Source organism: Macaca thibetana, chromosome 6 (genome assembly GCF_024542745.1).
Source record: "Macaca thibetana thibetana isolate TM-01 chromosome 6, ASM2454274v1, whole genome shotgun sequence".
Taxonomy (NCBI): domain Eukaryota; kingdom Metazoa; phylum Chordata; class Mammalia; order Primates; family Cercopithecidae; genus Macaca; species Macaca thibetana.
Window position 1 is genome coordinate 174,907,203 of NC_065583.1, and position 22,680 is coordinate 174,929,882.

At 54.6% G+C, this 22,680-nt stretch overlaps 1 protein-coding gene across 15 annotated transcripts in view; it reads left to right on the plus strand.

Moving 5' to 3' along the window:
* MRPL36 (mitochondrial ribosomal protein L36) overlaps nucleotides 1-22,680 on the plus strand; it is a 1,017,194-nt gene that overhangs the window by 951,833 nt on the left and 42,681 nt on the right. The window contains exon 1 of one of the 15 annotated variants that reach the window (XM_050795336.1): nucleotides 4,853-4,856. The exons of the other annotated variants lie outside the window; for them this stretch is intronic. The gene's annotated coding sequence lies outside the window, so the exon portion shown is untranslated. Of the gene's footprint in view, nucleotides 1-4,852; nucleotides 4,857-22,680 lie in introns of those variants that run through there. 15 annotated transcript variants of the gene reach the window in all.

Genomic DNA, 22,680 nt, shown 5'->3' on the forward strand with positions numbered 1-22,680 from the left:
GGCTGCTCATAGAGAGAAAATACCCGAAGCTGGTGATGAGCAGCTTCCTGATAAGATCTCAGGAGTGGGGAGAGGGGACCCCGGGAAAGTGCCGATGCATAATCCCGAGTCAAGAGGCCAAACCACACACTTGGTCTCTCGGGTCACCCACTTGACCTTCTCCCAAGTGGACTTTCCTTCCTCGCATTCCTTCTCTAGAGATTTCTAATAAATGTTCGCTCCTGTGTAAAACTCACCTTGGTCTCCTGCCTTCTGCCTCTCAGTTGAATTCTTTCTTCTGAGGAGCCAAGAATTGAGGTTGCTGCAGACCCATACAGATAACCACCACTGCTAACAAAACCAGGTAATTTATAAGAAAAGGAATTTACTTCTTACACTTACGGAAGCTGAGAAGTCCAAGGTTGAGGGGGCACAGCTGGGAAGAGCCATCGTGCTGGGGGGGATTCTCTCTGCGGGCACCTGAGGCAGCTCAGGTCATCACACGGCAAGGGGGCGACCCTGCTAACGTGCCAGCTCAGGTCTCCCTTCCTCTTCTTATCGAGCCACCAGTCCCCTCCCATGGCAACCCATTAATCCCTGAATCCATGAACGGGTTAATCCATTCCCAAGGGCAGAGCCCTCAGGATCCAATCATCTCTTCAAGGCTTCCCACCTTTCAACACGGCCACACTGGGGGTCATTTCAACAGTTTTGGAGGAGACATTCAAATCACACCAACAGCCAACTCCAATCTTACTTGATTTGCATAATGAAAAGGAAAAATAAAACAGAGAAAAAGCAACCGCCAACCCTGATAAATTGAGGTTTGACCTGAATCACGGCCTCTTAACCCCTGGCCAGACTTAAGGCAGGTCAGAGCCCCAAGGGCCCTTGCAGGAACGGGGTTCTGGGCTCCCTTGAGTGAAGACGTTGCCACACCACCAGGGATCTGTCCCTTCCCCAAAGGGACCCTGCAGAGGCCATTTTCCAAGTCACTGCACTGTGGGAAGACACATTCCACGGGTCTTCTGGCAATTTCTAGACAGTGGCTCTGAATCAATGCTGACTCCTGGAGGCCCACAGGCAGGAACTCTTGGGGGCCAGACGGAGAACCGAGTCTGGGTTCCACCCTCCTCACAGTGGCCTGTGCTTGGCTGAGTCATTCCCTCAGATGCAGAATGTGGGCTTCATGTGAGTGACCAGCAATGGGCAGACCCTTGTGCTGGTCTCTTGACTTGCAGAGTGGGGGCCATGATGGTAGGAAAGGCCAGGGAGGGTCAGAACCGCCTCTTCCCACCAGACAGGAATGCAGTCACAGCGCCATCCTGGAGGACTGTGAAGACAGGCGCCATGGTGGGAAACGCTGGCCTCAAAGCTTGTAAGCTGCCCTGGAAGAGCCTTCGCCACGTGCTAAATGGACATCAGGAGGCCTCTCCCTGAGCCTGGAAGACAGGTGTACCTGCCTGTTAAAAGCCTGGTCTCAGCTGAATTTCCAAACCGAGTGTAACTTACTGATATCTGACGTTTCCACTTCATGGGGCTCTGACCTGGCTGGGCTCAGAGCTGTGCTTCAATTGGCCTCAACATTGTGGCCTCTATTTAGAAAGCACGTTGATGTCTGGGAAACACTGGCAACTCTGCCCAGTGTGTCACGTGGAACATTCAACTACTTACAGGTGGAAAATTGTGATTCTCCCACCAGCAGAGCCACCTCCGAGCTGCTGGAAGGTAGGGAAGGTTGTGATTCTCCACCAGGTCTCTCTTAGCTGCCGGAGGTGGTGGCCCCATGGGATTCTGGGTGACAGCCATCGTTGGGGCAAAAGCATCCACTCCCGGGTCCTCCAGCCCATGGCCTTCTAGACACAGCAGATTTGGGATGGGTGATGACTACTTAGGCGGTGACCTCCTGAGCCAGGACAGGAGTTCCTGGGAAAAGGACTTTGTTTTGTTGACTGATGCAGCCCCAGTGCCAGAACATGTGGGGCTCTCAGTGGCCCCCACCGGAAAGGTGATGAATGAATGTTCTAAGCCCACTTTCTTCTGTGCTTAGGAGCAATTTGCTGGGAGAGCTTGAGCAACGTGGTATTTCTTTAGCACAGAAAGCGAGTTCTGCTCATAAGCAGCATCATCCTGTTGGCCAGTCCCTGCAGGGGACATCTGCACAGAAGAAGCCACTTTCGGGCCCGGGTGTCACAGCTGATGGTAGAAAGTGGGTGAGCACCCTGTACTTGGGGCTGAGCCTGTGGGAGGAGCTGGGGGAACAGCCCCCCTAATCCTGGCATACTGGAACTAAAGATCCCTCCTGGAGCATAAAATAGGTAAACTGAGGACAAGTCAACAGAAATAAAACTGCACATGGGTGCTTTAAAGCTCACAGGCCTCAGGAAATGCTGCTGACATCAACAGTCATGCAACTCTGAAGAGTTATAGAAAACATTCCGGGTCAGAGATACTCAGTGAGACATTACGGCCAACGAGGGATGCTTTGAGCTTGATCACAGAGGATGAGCTTGCCCTACTGCAGGGCTCAGGGGACCATGGCAGGCTTCGGCGGTTCCCCTCCCGAGGGACTCAATACAACTCAGCCATGGTCCCCTCTGCAGGACCCGTACCCCTGGATGCTGCCTGTCCCATGACAAGTCACGTGCTGACTACAGGGGCCTTCATCTCCCTCCGCCCCCAACTCCAGCGGAAGCTGCTGGAAGTCCTGGCATTCACTGCCGTGCCTTGCCCCAGATGGAGCCTGGTGTTGCTGCGTGGATTTCAGGAGGCCCCGTGGAGGGAGACGTGGATTCCCCTGGCTGCTACCCAAGCCTTTCTGCCAGATCAAGAATGAAAAGTCACTTTTTAAGTCAGTGCTTCTCAACTGGGGGGAGTCTGCCCCCCACAGGGGACACTCGTGACATCTACAGACATTTGAGGTCATCGCCACCCTGGACCGGTGCTGCTGGCCTTGCAGGGTGGGGGCAGGCTGCTGCTCAGTGTCCCACGGTGCCCAAGACAGGCTGACAGCAAAGTGAATGGGCCCACAGGCAGTCGTGCCAAGGCTGAGGAAGCCTGACATCAGCAAACCAACCAACCCAAATGTAAGGCTCGTAGATGGTGCCTGTTAGGGAGCGCTTGGTCATTTTGTGGAAAGATTTTTCGTTTTGCAACACGATCTGTCCTGGGATTCCATGAAAACAGGCCGCTCCCTTGAACATGTCGATGGTTCCATTCTGGGATCCTGTTTGCACATTTCCTGTGATGTTCTTGTAGAGGGCGACTGCCCTAAACCCAAGGCAGCAGACACTTCATCCCGTGACCTCAGGACGGGCATCACAGCACCACGCGGATGGAGGCGCAGTGGGAACAGCACGGGCTGGGTTTGATGTCACCACTTCTGCACCCCCTCGAGAAGCCACGAGCTCCTAGCTCAGTGACCCCCTCACACACAGGATGAAGCTCGATGCAGGCTCACAGCAGGGCAGCTGCAGGCCCAGAAACCCCAAACATTTGTGGCGAAGAAGGACCAGCCAGCAGAGCCTCTGGAGAGGACCTGAGGAACGATGGCCATGCAGACCTTCAGGACTGAGGAGCCAATCGATGCTGTCCAGAAAGATTGGTCCCTGTGGGAAAATTAACCCTGGCTTCCTACTAGCCCCTGGTCAAGACTGACTGCCCATCACAGGCCACCAGGTGACCACACGGCAGAAGCTGCCCCTGGTGAGCCCACCCTGCAGTGAGGCCCCATGGGTACAGCGGCAGCCTGCTCTCTGGGGGTGGCAGGTAGGGCACGGAGCTCAGCAGGCCCGGAAGGCATGAGGCCGGCCCAGAGGGCTCAGAAAAGTGGCATGAGCCTGGGACTGGGACCCGCCGGCACCTCCCACGTGGAGTTGCCTCCCCACACCCAGAAGATGCCCGGGGCACTGCAGCAAAACAGCTCGCCCAGCTGTGTTCTCACCCCCGCGTGCCCAGGCTGCAAGAGCAGACGACCCCAAATCGAGGAGCCCCACCAAGAGTCTCTGTGGAGAAGTCACCTGCTTTCCTCGTGAGGCTGTGAAAAGGACACCTGTGCTTCCCAGGATGTGCGGTCTTGGTGCTGGAGTGATTTAAACACACTACTTCGGGATGTTCTTTCTTCTCATCTTTCTGTTACACTTTTATTGATCTGAATTTCCTCGGTTGAAGGAAAAAAAAAAAAAAACAGCCTCACTGAAGCCCATTTTTCTTTTCTGGTTTCTACTTTTGTTGCCATTCATATAAACGGAACACACAAGACAACGGCACAGAGGATGAGGCCATAGTGGGGAGCGCAGGCGTCATTAGCTGTCACGGCTGCAAGGTGGCGTGGCATCCATAGCAACTCTGCCTCCTCCGGGTGTCTTGTTAGGAACAAACGAATCAGTTCCTGTTCCAAACATTTTGAAGCACAGTGGGACCTAACGTCCTTGCAGGAAACAATCAAGGGTTGGGGATGGATTCGCTGAGAATCTTCCCTCTAAATTAGTCTAGGCAGAGAATGATCCAAACAATTTCTGGGTGCACGTTGCTTCGGTCTCTGGAAGGTTTACCGCGTTGTGAGTTCAGTGGAAGCCGTCTCATTAGATGGGAAAGCCGGGCGTTCCTGCCATCCCGTTGCCGAATTCAGCTCCCAAGGTGTCTTGTTAAGTGGCGTTGCCTCACCAGGGACTGGGGATGTTCAGGCAGGATGCTCAGAGCCAGGCTCTCGCTCACTGGGCAGGGCCCAGGCACACACACCTCTGGGTCACGCTCCAGTTGCAGGTTTAAAACCAAGTCCAGAGGGCTGGCAAGCTGCTTCTCTCCCAGGGATGCTGGAAAGACGTTGCTAACAGGGTAAGGCTCCAGCTTCCTGAAGAACTAAGCAGAGGCCGGGGTTGTTCAGTGGTCACCAAGGACTGGGACCTGAGCTTCAAGAACTGCAGGGCCACCGGGTTGAGGGGGTGACAGAGCCTGGTGAGGCCAAGACACTGGGCTCCTATGATTCCTGGACATTGAGTAGGGTCGTTCTGGAAGACCCTCAGCCAGGAGCAGCAGCCCCAAACCTCTCTTCCAGGACACTGCCCCACCAGAGCCAAGCGGAGGCTCTCAGGAGGTTGGGGGATTTATGGTGGCTTTTACTGAGGTCAAGGAGATCCCCGAACAATAGAGACGAAGGGATCCTCACAACCACAGCTCCCAACTCAGGAAACCGCAGTGCAGGCTCTGCCTCAGGGCTGAACGGGAAAGAGGAGCAGAATGATTTTCCCACAGAGCGGGAGCCTCTTCTGGGGCACGTCCTGGTGGGAACAGGCCCCAGGCCTGGGCAGAGCAGGCAGATGCATCCGCCTCCTATCCCGGCCGCTGCTCCCAGAGCCCCCCTGCCGGTCCACCCGGGAAGCCCCCCTCCAGCCATACCCGCCCTGGGCCCCACGCCCGTCCCGGCCCAGGCAGGAGTGGGCTCTCGTCAGCGAGTCCCATTCCACACTTCACCCCTGAAAGCTCATCTGCTCTGCAAAGGACAGCTGGCCTCGGGTCACCCTGCAACCGTCACATTGTCCTTTGACCTTGCCGACATGACGGCCCCATTACTCCTTCTGTCGGAGAGAAACAGTCCTCAAACCCCGCCCCGCCTCCCCTCCTAGCCCTCCCGGCTCTGAAGGCTCTGGCTGAGCGGGGCGGGGCCCCACGGCTCAGACCGTGACAAATGTCCAGCAATCAATGCAGCCCCGGGGTCGGTGGCAATTCCTGTCTTTCCTTCAGATTGTTTTTCTGATTGTCACTATAGACACTTCTACAGAAGATTTGAAAAACACAGAGGAGTTGCAGAAAAATACAAGCCCTCCTCCGAGTGCGGCCGCCATGTTTCCCGGTGGTGTCTTCACGCGAGTCCTTGCGGACGATCTCGCCTGACGTCCCCGCCTTCCGGGGGGCACTGACTGGGACGCACGGCGCGGGGTGGTCCTCTAGGAGCCCGGCTCGGAGGTCTTTGGAGCTCGGGTCAGGGCTGTCTGCGGCCCTGGCGTCTGCTGAAGGCCCGGAGCCTCACTCCCTCCCGGGGACCCCGGGTTACGCGGGCCCGGCTGCTCAGGGACCGTCAGGACGTCTTCAGGCCCGGGCCCTGTGCGCCACTCTGGGGTGTGAGGGCCCGTGAGGGCCGGCGGTCATGGGGCTGGTGAGGAGCCGGATGCGGGCCGCAGCGGCCTCCAGGGCCAGGTCAGGGTCCGCCGGGCCCGAGTGAACCAGGCGGGCAGCAGAGGGATGGGGCGCTTCCGGCCGCCCCACGCCGCCCCAGCCTGTGCCGGGAGCCAGCAGCCCAGGTTCGGGGTCAGAGAGGCCTCATAAAGCCCGGGCTCCTGTGGTCTCCTCATGCGGGAAGGTCCGGAGCCCGCTCCGACCAGCATTCCCCGTGGAAGCGGCAGCCCTGAGCGGTGGGGGTCCCTGAGCTGGTCCCACAGTCTCTCCCAGGCCTGAGAGGGGCGTTTCTCTTGTCCTTGCCCCCTGCCTGACAGGCACTTCGGTTTTCATCCTGCCTTGGAAACGCTCCCTCTGGAACCCGCCGGCCCCTGGCCCTGCGCTCAGCCCGGGGGTGCTGGCCCCGGAGCCAAGGTGGAGGCAGCGCTGGGCTCCAGAGGACGGACCGCAGACCTGGGCTGGGAGGCGCTGGCGAGCCCGCAGTTCCTTCCGGCTCATCCCAGCCTCACCTGCGGAGTCACCACAGCAGAATAGAGTCATAGCCCGGGTGTGGGGGTAGCGAATCATTAAAGAAATGATTCTTTAATCATTTTAAAGAATCACAGATTTTGAGTCATGCCAGGGGCTCTGGTGGAAAGGTCATGGGGAGCCAGGCCTCCGCATCTTAGCATTTCAGCTGGAGGATGACCGGGAGCTCTGGCGTGGCCCTAGACCTGGAACTGAACACCCAGGCGCAGCAGCAGGCATTTCTCTTGCTTTTTCTTTATGAGTAAGTGGCCTGGCTATCCAGTGAGCAGTTTTCACAATTCATTTTATATAAGAAAATTAACTTTCTCTTTACCCGTCCCCTACTTTTCTCCATCTCTCTCCAGCTGACCTGGCCTGGCCACATCCCCGTCAATGCAGCTGGTTCTCAACGGACCCACTCTTCCCCACGGCTCCGTTTACAACCAACCTGCTTGTCCTGCTGCACTTAGAGGCAGACCTGCTCCTCCTGAGAATCCAGGAGGGGACTGAAGAGACCACGTTGCTTTCTGATCTTTCTCAGGCCAGAGGAAGTTTGTGGGCCAAGTGATATTCCTAATTCAAACTTTATTATGTAATTATAGTACAAAACATATTATTTTTCTCTTTATTTTTCCTCTCTCGGTTAATGGTAAATTTTATTGCATAAATAAATTACACATGCTGTAATTCATGCCTCGCAGCCTACACACCAATTAAACCCGAAGCTGACACAGTCCACGCACAATTACATGGAATCTGCAAAGTGAAAGGATCATGTATTTGCGCTGCGGTAATAGGCAGAGCCATTTAGCGATGTGACGGCTGTAAGTGCGGGGTAAGCGGAGTCTGTGCTCGGGGGTGATTGATGGACCCTGCGAGAGGTGTCGGGACAGCGCATAGCCACACATCGAGCTGGGCAGCGTGTACAGGACATCACACATCCCAGGACTCACAGGCAACACCCTCGGAGTGTCCCGACGGGCAGGAGGGGTGTCCAGGCTGAGCAGAGGAGGCAGCTGCTCTTCTCCACTCCAGAAGGACCCTTAAGGTCATAAATCCCCAAATAAATGGCTGTCTGAGCTTCCAGCTTCCACTGCCTGGCCAAATGCTCCTGCCCGGCTCTCAGGGTGTGGGTCTGACTGCCAGCCTCTGCAGAGGGGACCTCAACTGAAGCCACCCTCAGGATGGTCCCCAGTGTCCTGGGGAGGGAAGATGGAGGCCACACTATGCTAAAAGACTCCTCCATTCCTCCTTCTCCCTCCCCACTTCTGAGGATGCCTCCTGGGTGCAGAGGGTGCACAGCACAGACTGTAAAGAACAGGCAACTCCTTTCAGCTCCTGCTGCCTCCGGCTCCTGCCTCTCCCTGGGAGGCCTCAGGGTCCCTCCAGCCAGTGTGCTTCCTGGCATGGTCTCCCCTCGGGGTCACTCCTGGGGGTCAGTGCCTGGGAGGTGGAAGAAAATGAATAAGAGGAACCATGGAAGACAGGGAAGTGGTGTGGAGGGACAGTGTAGACCCAAAGTCAATCACTGGCCCCTCCTGCACATTAAAGGGAATACCAAAGGAGGTAAGGAGGGAGCTGTTGCTGCACCAGGGCAGGGAAGCCACAGGACGCAGGTTTAGCTACAGTGCAGGAATGTCGGCAGGAATTCGTAGAACCTCATCTGTGCTCAGGGTATAATCAGTTGTATTCCATGGGACCCAACTAATGCCATTCTATGGACAGGAATCGTAGGTGTTGCTCTTTTCCTAAAGTAGCTCCTATCTGGATAGAGTCATGAAATAGCTGAGAAAAGAGGCTCGCCCCAAGGGTCAGACCACCCCAGAGCCCAGCATTCCACAAACGTGATCTTCAACAAACCCATTGCCCATTCCAAAGTCCTGGCCATCTCTTGCCACAAGGAAAAAGAAAGATGGCTGAGAATCCCTAGGAGGGAATTAGAATGGGGCCCCAAACAATTGTCTGCAGGTCACGCTGAGTGGAGTCAGAGGCTCAGGCTGCCATTCAGGCCAGAGAAAAGTCAGCCTCATCCAGGAAGGTGACCGCTGCCATTCATGGCCACAGGGTCCACATTGCCAAGAAAGTGCCCACACAGCCCTCCAGCTGCAGAGCTGCAAGCTCTATAAACAAGAGGTGGCTTTGTTTTGCTTTTCTTTCTTGAGATGGGGTCTTGCTCTGTTGCCCAGGCTGGAGTGCAGTGGCACAATCATAGCTCACTGCAGCCTTGAAAACCTGGGCTCAGGCAGTCCTTCCACCTTGTCCTCCCAAGTAGCTAGGATCACAGGCGTGTGCCACCACACTTGCTAATTTGTTTATTTTTAGTAGAGACAGGGGCTTGCTATGTTGCCCACTCCTGGGCTCGAGCAGCCCTCCTGCCTCAGCCTTGGCAAGGCTGATGAAGCGTGAGTCCTGAAGGCAGCTGATTCTCGATTCAGTTAGAGATGCAATCTTTACATGTGCCTGGTCTCCATGCCCTGAACCACGGGGAGCTCCAAATGGAGTCAGGAATAGATTTTATGCCCAGAAAAAAACTGGTGGTAGAGGCAGGGAAGAGGCCACAGTGAGCTACCAGGCGACTGAGGAGATGGGAACGCACCCTGAGCCCCAGAGCATGAGGCAGCAGGGGCCACGGGACGGCCCTAGGCACAGCGGGTGTCACCCACGAGAAGCCACCAGGCAGGGAGATAAACAGTGAGAGGCACAGAGGAGCCCTCAGTGCCTGCTGCTGAGGGAAGGAGCCAGTCTGGAAAGGATGCATGCAGCACGATCCCCACCCTGACCCCTGGGAAAGGCAGAACTCAGGAGACAGCGAGAAGAGCCGTGGTTGCCAAGGGCTAGGACAGGGGGATGAACGGGCAGAGCCCAGAGGGGTTTAGGGGTGACACTCCCCTGTGTGATGCCATAATGGGGGACGCGTGTCACTATCCATTTGTCCAAACCGTAGGATGTGCCACCGCAGGCGTGAACCCTCCAGTGCGCCGCGGACTCCAGTGAATGACAGCAGCATTGGCAGGACTGTGACAAACGCTCCGCTCTAAGGCGGGATGCTAGGAGCAACCGGGGAGGCAGGAGGGGCATGTGTGGGACCTCCACACTTTCTGGTCACTCTTTCCATAACCCCAAAACCACTCTAAAGACTAAAGTCTATTACAAGGAAGGGAGGGAGGGAGGGAGGGAAAGAGAGAGAGAGTGAGTAAAAGAGAGAGAGAGAGAGAGAGGAAGGGAGGAGGGAGGGAAAGAAAAGAAGAGACCAGATATGATGACTCACACCTTCAATCACATCGCTTTGGGAGGCTGAGGTGGGGGGATTGCTGGAGCTCAGGAGTCCGAGACCAGCCTGGACAATGTGGTGAGATTCGTCTCTGCAAAAAAATGCAAAAGTTAGCGAGGTATGGTGCGTGCCTGTGGTCCCAGCTACTCGGGCAGGGGGATCACATGAGGCCAGGAGTTCAAGACCAGCTTAGGAAACATAGTGAGACCTCATCTCTATAAAAAATAAAACAAAAATGCTTAAATGGGAAAGGAAAGGGGGAGCAAGGTGACGGCATCTTGTGGTGGGACCCACGATTTCATTCTTCCCGCCAGGAAGCCACCTTCAATTCTGTGTCATGATTTTCAGAATACGTATTGTTCTTCTAACATGATGAAATACATGCTTGCTGCATAAAAATGTAAAAAGCGAAGATAGAGGGATTGATGGACTGGATGCGGCCCCTCCCCTCCTCTCCAGAGGTTGCCAAGCAGGTGCCCACCCTCCCCCAAAGGGCCCGGGGAACCGCTAGGAGGGGCTGGTCCTTCCCAGGCCTCTGGTGCCAGGGGTGTGTGGTGTGTGTCACACAGTGGCCTCAAGGAGTCTTGGTCGGGAGGCCCCTGAGCCAGGTGCAAAGGGGAGGCCAACAGGCCCCTGAGCCAGGTGCAAAGGGAGGCCAGCAGGCCCCTGAGCCACGTGCAAAGGGGAGGCCAGCAGGCCCCTGAGCCACGTGCAAAGGGGAGGCCAGCAGGCCCCTGAGCCAGGTGCAAAGGGGAGGCCAGCAGGCCCCTGAGCCAGGTGCAAAGGGGAGGCCAGCAGGCCCCTGAGCCAGGTGCAAAGGGGAGGCCAGCAGGCCCCTGAGCCAGGTGCAAAGGGGAGGCCAGCAGGCCCCTGCAGGCGGTGGTCGCCGCCACCGGGAGAGTTGCATTCCTGTCCCTGTGTTGAAGGATGGGAGGGTGGCAGGAGCTGGGAATTTCCACGTTCACACGGGGCCCGAGGATGCAAGACCAGCCCATCCTGAGTGTGGGCCATCAGGGGCGAGGGGAATCTGTCACCACCCAGGCCAGGAGCCTCTGGGACGTGCCAGATGGCCACTGCACACTGCCCTCCCCACCTGCAGAGCCTCCAGCGCAGGCCTGCGAGGTCAGGCGCCCGCTCTGGCCAGCAGACAGGTGTCATCTGGCAGCCGCCACTCATGTCCTGCGGCAGAGGCAGTGGTGTGTGTGGCAGCTGTGGGGGGGCTTCCAAATGCCACAGGGGCAGAGGCACAGACGTGCCAGGGAGAGGTGAGGAAAGGTCACTGCTCCGAGCCCAGGCCTCCCAGCTGTCACCGCAGATGTGGAGCCTGGAAGGGAAGGAGCTCCCTGGGAAACAGAGTTTCCCAGGAAACGCAGAGCTCCTGGGGAAGCTCGTGTCACTCCCTGGAAGCTCCGGAAAGTTCCGTGAGCATCAGGTGTTGACGGCCTAGGCTGCAGGTGAGGGTTGTGTGTGCCTGAGTGCGTGTGGGAGGAGCTCTCTGCGGACCTGCATGGCCAGTCCCTCTGCAAATCCGTGAAGTATCCAGGGATGTGGAAATTCCTACCCATTCAATTCATTTGGAAAACGCCAGGTGTGGCGTCCCGGGTGTCACAGTGTGGCTGCCCAGGGCCTTACCAGCGTAAGGCTGTGTTTGCAGCCACGGTGACCTGCAGGTGATTCATGAGCAACGTGGCCACCCCGTGCCACCACGCAGACCCCGCACCCGTCATCCTTCCTTGCTGTGGGAGGGAAGCGAGGCACAGAGGGCTGTATGAGCAGCAGGGCCAAGAGCAAGGCTCACGGCCCCCGAGGCTCAGCTCGGACAGAGTGCCCCTTTCTGTGTTCACCGTGAAAACCTCCAGCCACTCCTCCAGAGTCACTGAGAGAACAGCCCCGCCCCAGCACCCTCACCGGCAGCCTGAGCCCCTCCACCAGAGTGGGATATGGCTTCCTGAGGACGAGGAGGGGCGGGGACAGGGGATGGAGGAGATAGGGAGGTGGGAGGAGAGGAGGGAAGGGGAGAGAGACTGCGGGAGCAGTGCGTCTCTCCTGCTCCTTCCTGTAGCAGCACTCACCCGCGGTGCCCGGGGGCAAATGTGGCGGAACAGGAACCTCCCTGCACGCAGGTGCGCTCCCAGCCCAGAGAAGCCCGACATTCCTTCCCTGTAAGTCCTTCAGCACCAGGCCCCAGCATCTTGTGATAGGGTGCAGGAGGAGGCTGCAGGGAGGAGGCTGATGACAGGCTGCCTGGGAAATGCTGCTGGGGTGGCCCCCGGAGTAGCAAGGAATGGGGATGAAAGACAAACAGACGGGGTCCTGCTGACTCGGGATTTCCTGGTCACAGGGAGGGCTCCCTACAGACCAGCCGAAGAACCTGATCTTCCCCCAGAAACAAGGAGAACAAAGGGCTTAGTCAGGAAAAACAAAACAAAACAAACAAAGCAAACAATAAACAAAAGCAGTGGGCCCAGCACTCCCCTCACCGAGCCCCACTTCTCTCTGGGCGGCCCTCCCAGGTCTAGCTGAGTTTGCAGAAGTGGAGCCTCCAGGCAGGGCTGGGCTTGCTAAGGCTGATGCCCTCTGCTGTGGCTCAAGACCAGGGCTCCCTGGGAGAGAGCTGAGCAGCCATAGAATATTCTAGTACAGGCGCTGCTTTGCATTTCAAATCTTCTCTGGACACAAGGACACAAAGTATCAGCCTCTAAGTAGACCCAAGAACCAAAACTGGGTCAGCTGGTGACACACAGAGTATACACACAGTCCTATGTGCACACGTGCATGCACACAAGACCACGTTCACACGTGCACACGCAGGCTTGCCCCGTGGTTCAGCTGAACACCGAGAGGGCTGACGACTCTTGTGTTGGAGGTTTTCCATGTCCAGGGCAGGGGAAAGTCGCTGCTGGCCCTGTCAGGGTGCGTCCCAAGCCACCCCAGGACCCCATTGTGGAACACGAAGCTTGTCCATAAACGAACGCGCGCTCGGTCAGATTGTCAAGGAGCAGCCCTTCTGCTCCACAGCACCGGGTTCCGGTACTGGCTGCCGGCCTGTCATCCAGCCCACGCACTGGCAAACATGTGAGCAAAAGGCTCAGGCTTCCGCAGGCCAGGCTCACCTGAGAGTCAGGTTGTGCTGGATGTGTGTGTGTGTCAGTGTGTCTGGGTGTTTGTGCGTGAGTGTGGAGCATGTGCACATGTGGGGGGGTGTGTGTGCATGTGTGTGCGAGTACAGCACATGCACACTGTGTCCTGGGGAGCACACGCTGAGGACTGAGGTGAAGGCTCTCCTGGTTTTGTGGGCTTCGGGAAGAGGCACAGCCACAGCCTTCTCTTGGCAGCAGCCACCAACCCAAGGGCCCGAGGAGGAGGGAGGGGATCCGTCCCGGACGACTGTCCCCAAAGCAACACTCCTTGGGAACAGCAACAACCCCAGCCAGAAGCGCAGGTCCTGTGCTGTTTAGTGGGGTCTGAAATAGCCCATCAACCCCCTTTGGCAATCTCTCCACCTCCGAGGCGCCGCGACAGTCTCTCCACCTCCGAGACAGTCTCTCCACCTCCGCGACAGTCTCTCCACCTCCGCAACAGTCTCTCCACCTCCGCGACAGTCTCTCCACCTCCACGACAGTCTCTCCACCTCCGCGACAGTCTCTCCACCTCCGCGACAGTGTCTCCACCTCCGAGACACTGTTGATTTTAGGCTCAGTCTTCCAAAAAGACACTGGCGAGGTGGGGGGTGTCTCACCCAGCACTGGGGCACCTTGATAGGGAACTCCCAGCATTGAAATACAAGGGGCTGTGTTGAGAAGGTGGCAAAGCTTCATGGCAGGAAAGAGGGCGGATGCTGGGGCTCTGGCTGAAGCATGCCTTTCTTTGGCCACAAAAGGATGTTTATGTTGGATTTCTTACAGACATTTGGTAATTTCTCTACACAGGCTTCCTTCACACCATTAACTAACACAGATAAACTTTGATTAACAAAGGATACAGCCGCGTTTGGTGTGATGATTCTGATGTAGTTGCCACACATTCTCCTGTATGTATAAATGATGCCCATGCTGTGCGCACGTGAGGGAAGGCGACAATGAAGCTGTGTGGTGTCTACTCTGTGCTTGTAGCGAAATGAAAAAGATAATTGCTGTGATTGTCCTTGCAACCCCTTTTCAGGGTTGAGTTGAGGACAGCCTCAGGACGCTGGGAGGTCATTGCATGGGACCTTAGCTACCTCTGACCCCATGGCCCTCAAGTGGTCACCCCCTGTCCTGTGACTCTGACCTTACCAGATCCTCGTCTCAGGCTCCTGCGCTATTGCCTGATGGGTTCGGGAGTCAGAGGAAAAGGGACTGTCCCCAGCACACCCCAGCCCGCCATGGGCCACTCTGTCTCGTCAAACTTTCCAGCCTGGCCAAAGAAGCCTCCCGACCAGGTTTCGAGCCAGTGTGCAGTGCCTTGCTACTTTCCTTTGTGGGGAGGCAGTTTGCAGGTGGTGTTTAGAAAGAGGCAAAAACCCAAGAAAGGGACCTTTACTTCAAGCAGATGCAGGAGAGGCTGCAGCCTGCACAGCACAGTACCCCACAGGGGCCTGCGCTGTGACTTGGGCCGGCTTTGGTACAAAATGCTGTGTGGATGGGGAAGTCAGGTACGGTGAGGAAGAAGGCAGTGGAGGAGGGGGTCACAGATGGAGAGGCAGCCAGGCTGGCCAACGGTTGGGATAACAGGTGAGGCCACAAGGGACAGGGCTGAGGAGGCAACCCTTGGCATCATGGGTTGCTATGATGTGTTCATGAACAGTGCCAAGAACACCAAAGTGAACACAACAGTGCTCCCCACCCAGCCTCTTCCTACCACCAAAGTGAACACAAGAGTGCTCCCTACCCAGCCTCCTCCCACTACCAAAGTGAACACCAGAGTCCTCCCCACCCAGCCTCCCCCACCACCAAAGTGAACACCAGAGTGCTCCCCATCCAGCCTTCTCCCACCAGTAGGGTGAACACGAGCGTGCTCCCCACCCAGCCTCCTCCCAACACCAAAGTGAACACCAGAGTGCTCCCCACCCAGCCTCCTCCCAACACCAAAGTGAACACAACAGTGCTCCCCACCCAGCCTTCTCCAACCACCAGGGTGAACATGACCATGCTCCCCACCCAGCCTCCTCCCAACACCAAAGTGAAGAGTGTGCTCCCCACCCAGCCTCTTTCTACCACCAAAGAGAACACGAGAGTGCTCCCCACCCAGCCTCCTCCTGCCACCAGGGACATGTCCTGAAAAACGACAAAAGCAGCACATGGCACCTGCTGCGATTTAGCCCTCTGTCCAGGCCAGGGCTCGGCCCACAAAGCCACCTGTTGTGCCGTGGGTCTGCAGCAGAGCATCCTCTGTAAGGAATTTCACGCCTCACCTGCAGAAATCTCTTCTGCACCCTCCAGAGAGGCAGGTTTCCCTCTGCTCTCAGGAAAGGGACACGAGGGAGCAGAGGTCTTCATTTTCCACCCACAGTGGCCAGGTGGGCATCAGCCTCAATGGAGCCTCAAGGTCCTGGGAAGGGTAGCCCATTTTCCCTTATTATTTCAACACAACAACTCACAACTCACACTCCATCCCATTTCTCATTCATTCTTCGTGGAAAAAATAAATCAGACTCAAGAAGTGGCTCCCATCCTGATCCCTGCATTCTCAAAGGGTCTCCAGTTTGAGCAGCCCTGGCACAGTGGTAAAGCTAGGGGCTTCAGACCCAACCCCTCTCCAGGGAGATAACGTGGTGAGAGCTGGGCTTTCTCTTGCCTCCACTCCCTCCTCTATAAGGGGCACACTGCCTGCCTCGTCTGAGAGTGGCTCGCACACCCAGTGCGTGGGGCTGCCCTCCTCTGCTGTGCAGGGAGGGAGGGGCTCACAATGCTATCTTCTCAGAGCCTGCAAATCGCTTCACGGGGAGTGCGGAGCAGGGGAGGACAGGTTTAAATTCAGACTCTGCCACGACCTGGCCCCAGGTCCCCAGAAAAATCACTTCTCTCTCTGAACATCTATCTCCTCCCTTCAAAATTAGGCCAGTAGACTACAGATGCCCTTCAGTTTCTCCATTCAGCATCGTATTTGTTACCTGTTGCTACAGAAGAGAACGCAGCAAACACGGTTGCTGGAAACACAAGTTTCCTCCCTCGGTCCCCGTGGGCCGGAACCTGGGCCCAGTCGAGCTGGGTCCTCTGCTCAGGGTCCCTCAGGCTGTAGTGCAGCTGTTGGTCAGGCTCTTCACCACGTGTGCACGTGCCTGTGTGCCTGTGCATGTGTGTGCTGATGTGTCTTGCTCGCATGCATGTGTGTGCCTATGCACGCATGTGCACACATGTGCGTGCACACATATGTGCGTGTGCCTATGCCTGTGTGAGGGCATGCATGCACACATGCACTGTGGCAGGAAGGTGTGGTGTACATCTCAGGTGGGCAGCTTGCACTGTGACACCTCCAGGCCCCCAACATGACGGTAACCTGCTGGCACAAAGCCTGACTCTCTGAGAACTACGCAAGTCCCTGAAACGCGAGCCACCCACCGCCTCCCCACTCCTGGGAGAGCCTGTAATTTCTGGGACAGTCTGCGGGCAGCCCCTGGCCCCAGCCCCCTTGTTGTGAAACCTCACACCCCAGGGACCCAACATGAGGACACAAAGCACTGGCCAAGGGAGCAGGAAGACTGTGGGAACACTGGAGGGGGTTGACTCCACGTAGGCCTGAAGACTTTATGTGTTTCCACAAATGGCGCCCCAAGGGACAGCAATTTCTGATGTGTAAGCCTTTGGTCTCTAACCTAAAACATCACACCTGCATCTATCACTCAGCCTTCCATACTCCGCAGCAGAAAACAGCCCGAGAACTAGACACCCCCAGACACGACAAAACAAGAGCCCCAGAGGCACCAAGGTTCCATCCTCACAGACCCAGGCCGAGGTCTTCACTTTTAAAGCTGCTTGGAGCTTTGATTGAAGTGTTTCCTTCAGTTTAATAAGTCACCTTAAGGCTGTCCTAGACTGGGAATGAGTGCAAGAAGCTAGGTTGGAAAAAAAGATGATAGAGATAGATAGAGATGGACATGGAGATGGAGATGGAGATGGAGATAAAGATGACAGAGATAGAGACAGGAATAGAGATGGAGACACATATAGAGATAGAGAGAGAGAGAGAGAGAGAGACAGAGACAGATATAAAGATAGAAATAGAGATAAAGATGATAGAGATAGAGACAGAGAGAGATAGAGAGAGATAGAGGTAGAGACAGAGAGAGATATAAAGACAGAGATAGAGATAAAGATGACAGAGATACAGACAGAGATAGAGATGGAGATGGAGACAGAGAGATAGAGAGAGATAGAGAGATAGAGACAGAGATAAAGATAAGGATGATAGAGATAGAGACAGAGATATAGAGATAGAGATGATAGATAGAGGTAGAGACAAAGATAGAGAGAGATGTAGGGGTAGGGGTAGGTGTAGATATATTAATATAGGTATAGTGGTAGGTATAGATGTAGGTGTTAGTATGGGTGTAGGTGTCGATGCAGGTGTAGGTACAGGTGTTAAGTGTAGGTGAAGATACAGGTGTAGGTGAGGTGTCAGCATAGGTGACACAGGTGTAGGTATAGATGTAGATGTAGGTGTCTGTATACGTATAGGTATAGATCTAGATAAAGGCATAGCTATAGGTATAGGTGTAGGTCTAGGTGTATGTATACATATAGGTATAGATGTAGGTGTAGGTGTAGATATATGTATAGATATATGTATAGATACAGGTGTAGCTATCTGCATAGGTATAGATGTAGGTGTAGGTGTAGATATATGTATAGATACAGGTGTAGCCATGTGCATAGGTATAGATGTAGGTGTAGGTGTAGATATATGTATAGATACAGGTGTAGCCATGTGAGTAGGTACAGATGTAGGTGTAGGTGTAGATATATAGATACAGGTGTAGCTATCTGCATAGGTATAGATGTAGGTGTAGGTGTAGATATATGTATAGATACAGGTGTAGCCATGTGCGTAGGTACAGATGTAGGTGTAGGTGTAGATATATGTATAGATACAGGTGTAGCCATGTGCATAGGTACAGATGTAGGTGTAGGTGTAGATATATGTATAGATACAGGTGTAGCCATGTGAGTAGGTACAGATGTAGGTGTAGGTGTAGATATATAGATACAGGTGTAGCTATCTGCATAGGTATAGATGTAGGTGTAGGTGTAGATATATGTATAGATATATGTATAGATACAGGTGTAGCTATCTGCATAGGTATAGACGTAGGTGTAGGTGTAGATATATGTATAGATACAGGTGTAGCTATCTGCATAGGTACAGATGTAGGTGTAGGTGTAGATATATGTATAGATACAGGTGTAGCTATCTGCATAGGTATAGATGTAGGTGTAGGTGTAGATATATGTATAGATACAGGTGTAGCCATGTGCATAGGTACAGATGTAGGTGTAGGTGTAGATGTAGGTACAGATACAGACATAGATATAGATACAGGTGTAGGTATAGGTGTAGGCATAGAGGTAGGTATATATATAGACATATAGATATAGATGTAGGTGTAGGTGTATAGATAGATATAGGTGTAGGTACAAGTGTATGTATAGGTGTTGGTGGAGAAGTAGGTATAGCTGCAGATATAGACATATAGACATAGCTGTAGGTATAGGTGTAGGTACAGGTGTAGGTGTTCATGTAGAGGTAGATACAGGTGTAGAGAGAGACATATAGATGCAGCTCTATACACATACAGACACACCTACATATAGTAAGTGGAAAGTGCGGGTTATCACGGGATGATTATTAATGCATTAGAGCAATGCTACCGTTTTGTGGGGGAATCTGTTCCTGTGGTCTTAGTCTTTTCAAGAAACACTGGCTTCCAGTAAACAGCACCTGGGACAGGGGAGTCTGCACAGCCAGGGAATTCCCTGTTGTTCATTTTCCGTGTTTCCAGAATGTGGTTAGAACTGGGCACACACCTGGACATTGAAGGATCTCCATGGGCAGCTTGAAGGGATGAAGGCGTGTAGGTCATTGTTTCCAGAACCGTCCAGGGTTCTGATCTACGATTTGTGTGGGATTCAGCAGCAGGCGCTAAACATCTGTGTGTCAGCACGTACAGCCGCCAAGCAGAATTCATCAACCATGTTTCCTGCTTTTATTTCACCTTCATTTGTGATCTCCAAAATATTTTGGCTGGGCGCGGTGGCTCACGCCTGTAATCTCAGCACTTTTGGAGGCCGAGGCGGGTGGATCACCTGAGTGTGAGACCAGCCCGGACAATGTGGTGAAACCCTGTCTCTACTAAAAATGCACACATTAGCCAGGCGTGGTGGCAGGCACCTGTAATCCCAGCTACTTGGGAGGCTGAGGCAGGAGAATTGCTTCGACCTGGGAGGCGGAGGTTGCAGTGAGCTGAGATCGTGCCACTGCACTCCAGCCTGGGCGATAGAGCGAGACTCTGTCTCAAAAAAAAAAAAAAAAAAACCCGCATATTGTACTTTATACAAAATAGGTATTGTATGTCTAAGTGATGCTTACACAGGGAGAAGGCAAGACGGTGACCGGCAGGATCTCTGGAGGGTGGCAGAGGAACCAGAGAGCTCCAAGGAGACGAGGCATTTCCCACCAACGTGCCGAAGTCCTGCTTTTCTAACTGAGGCATAATTTTAAAAGCAAAGGTTCTCAAGAAAAAGGGGAAAAAACAAATTACCATTTTAGGAGCACTTGGTATAGAGTTATCAGGTGAACCCTGTAGACAAAATAATAATAATAAAGTACTTCCAGTTGAAATCCATGCTTCGCTGCATCTCTGGTCTCCCCTCTGTCCGCAGCCACTGAGGTTGCACTTGGTTTTCTGGGGCTTTTGTTCCTTTTTTTCCCACTTGTTTACGACCCACCCACCCCCAGCACACACCGCAACAGACACGGGGGTCCTGAGTTCACCACCCACCCACCCCCAGCACACACCGCAACAGACACGGGGGTCCTGAGTTCACCACCCACCCACCCCCAGCACACACCGCAACAGACACGAGGGTTTTTAGTTTTCAAATGTCTTGCTCTTCCTATGCTCATTAAGTATTTTCACAGCGATTTTCATACTATCACAGGGGCTGACTCAACTGCTCTTTGATGTGCAAACAGCAAACACATTTCTTGGTTCACTGGAATTTCCGCCTTTTCCTGAGTGGAGATTTCCGAATGTAACGCACAGATTTATGTTGGTTAGAAACGCCTTATCCCCCTTTGTTGCCTCTCAGGGCATCAATGTTCTCTGTTATTCTGATCAGTGTTTAAACTAGAATGGAATTTAGAATCTAGAAAACTTCTCATTAAATATTATCAATCACCGGCCGGGTGCACTGGCTTGCATTTTCTACCCCAAAAAATTATTTCACTTTGGCAACATGTGTAGGTACGAGCAATAAAATGTGCCTTGGAAAAATATTGCCAAAGTGCCTTTACGGTGATATAAAACCCTGTTATAATTCCAACCAGTAACATTAAGTCACTAGTACTGTGGAGTGAAATTCAAGGATGCACTACGTATCACAGTGTGGGTTGCTGAATAAAACAGAGTGCCTTTGAGTGCTTCCAAACTGCCTGAAACTCCAGACCGAGCAACGTCTTTCCCACCCACCAGCTGTAGCTCCCTGAGTGCTTTTCCTGGAAACGTTAATATGTGGGGACTCACACTGCTGAGGCCTTGAGAAAGTGATCCTTAACAGGGTGCAGTTGTATTGAACTGTCTACTCTGCTATTAAACCAATCACAAGGAATTATAAAGCAATGATTATAGGGGAAAATACCAGCTTTCTGATTCTTCTCATCAAATGAAACAGCAGTAGTGTTCCTGGGGTTCGGTGGTTCTGCGTTTGGGATGAGCAAGCAGAGATTCTCTCAGTCTTTTATATGCGGGTGATGTTTGTTCACAAATGAATGAAGAACTCGTGGTAAGTTAACATTTCCTTTTTTTTTTTTTTTTTGGTAAAGAAGAAGCCACATCCGCCCTTCTCATAGTCTTGGTGTTACCTGGAAAATGAGATAACCCGGATTTCACTAAACCCAATGAGAAGCTGATTCTGCCAATCCAATTCCGCCGATTGCCCGGCAACGTGATTTCTTGTCTCCATCATTATTTTACACTGCACGTCTAAATAAAACAGCTTGTCTTCTCCTTCCTCCCCAGTGGCAAGAAGCTTCCCTCTCGGGTGTCCAGGCCCTGTCTTGCATGGTGGGTGCGTGGCTCGGCTGTGCCTCTGCATACGTGGAGACCGTCCAGGCCCAGGAGCAGTGGCTGCCCAGCCTGCAAGTTCCTTTCAGAAGCAAAGGCACGTGAGCGCTCATGCATGCCCAGGCCGGCACAACTGGGTGTCTGGGAGCCACACAGTGACGGCGCTGACAGGCCAGGCCAGTGCCCCAGTCCAGGCTGTCTTCACAGGGCCCTGCCCCTGACCACTCAGGACGGCTAGAGGCTGCTCCCACCAGGCGACCCCCTATCTCCTCTGGGTGACAACGCTCCGCTCTCGGCTTCTCCAAAGGTCAAGCCAGATAACCCGGGGCCCCGCTGGGGCCTTATCTGCACCCTCCCCCTCCTGTCCCCTGAGGAGGGACAGAGCGCAGAGGGGCCTCCTCAGGGAGCCGGTGCTGGGGGGGAAGCATGAGCCTCAGGCCCTCAGTCCTCAGTGGGAGTCGGCCCAGGGCCTGCAGAATCCTCACCTCGGGGGTCACCAGGCCCCACGTCCTTGCCTCTCCCTGCGTCCTTGCCTCCAGTTCCCGTCCACACAAAGTCGTGTCACTAATTCATGAGGCACCGAATGAGGAAGCAGGTGGAGGCGGCTTTCCTGGAAATGGGGATCTCAGATGCCGTGGGGCGATGTCCCCCCACAGCGGGGCCCGTTTGCCTGCCAGCTTCCCACGCGCCTGTGTGTCCGGCTGGCCTCCTTCCTCCCGGCTCGGCCGGCCTCGGGTTGCCTTGCGGCCACACTAGCCTATGTCTGCCCGTCTTTTTGTGGGTGACTCCTTCCTGGGTGTCTGTGACCACACTCCCCTCGTGTGAGGACACTGGTCTTATTGGATTTAAGGCCCCAGCAGTCCCAATGGGTAGGGCCTCACCTTACCTTGATTACATGGGAAACAGCCACGTTGCCAAGTGAGGCCACAATACAGGTCCTAGGTGGATGTAAATTCTGGGGACACTATCAACCCAGAGCAGGTGCCGACACACTCGTCCCAAGGCCTGGCGAGCCTCTGATGCCCTCAACTCAATCCGTCTTCAGGTCTTGGGGCTCTGGTCTCTGCCCCCGTCCTGAAGGCCTCAGCAGGGCTGGGGTGAACATGGGGCCGGGACTCTGCCACAGAGCGACAGTGCCTGCTAGACGTGGGGCGCCCCTGGCACTCCCTCATGCCATGCCTCACCCAGGACCGTCTGGGCCATGTTCAGTCCCTGAGCAGCAGGAGTTGGCACCAGGGCCTGGGTCTGTGGTGTCAGGGCCCCGCCAGGCGGTGAGGAGCCATCTTCCCCGCAGAGGAGGCAGCTCCAGCTCCCCGGGGCTTCACGTGGGACGCTGCAGGGGGCAGGGCTCAGGGAGCCGCCACCAGCACAGCCGGAGCCGCCACCAGCACAGCCATCTGGGCGGAGCAGCCGTTCCCTCCAGCAATGCGCAGGAAGATGGAGGGTTAATGCCGGCGGACCGCAGCTCTTTCGGGGCTCCAAGTTGCGT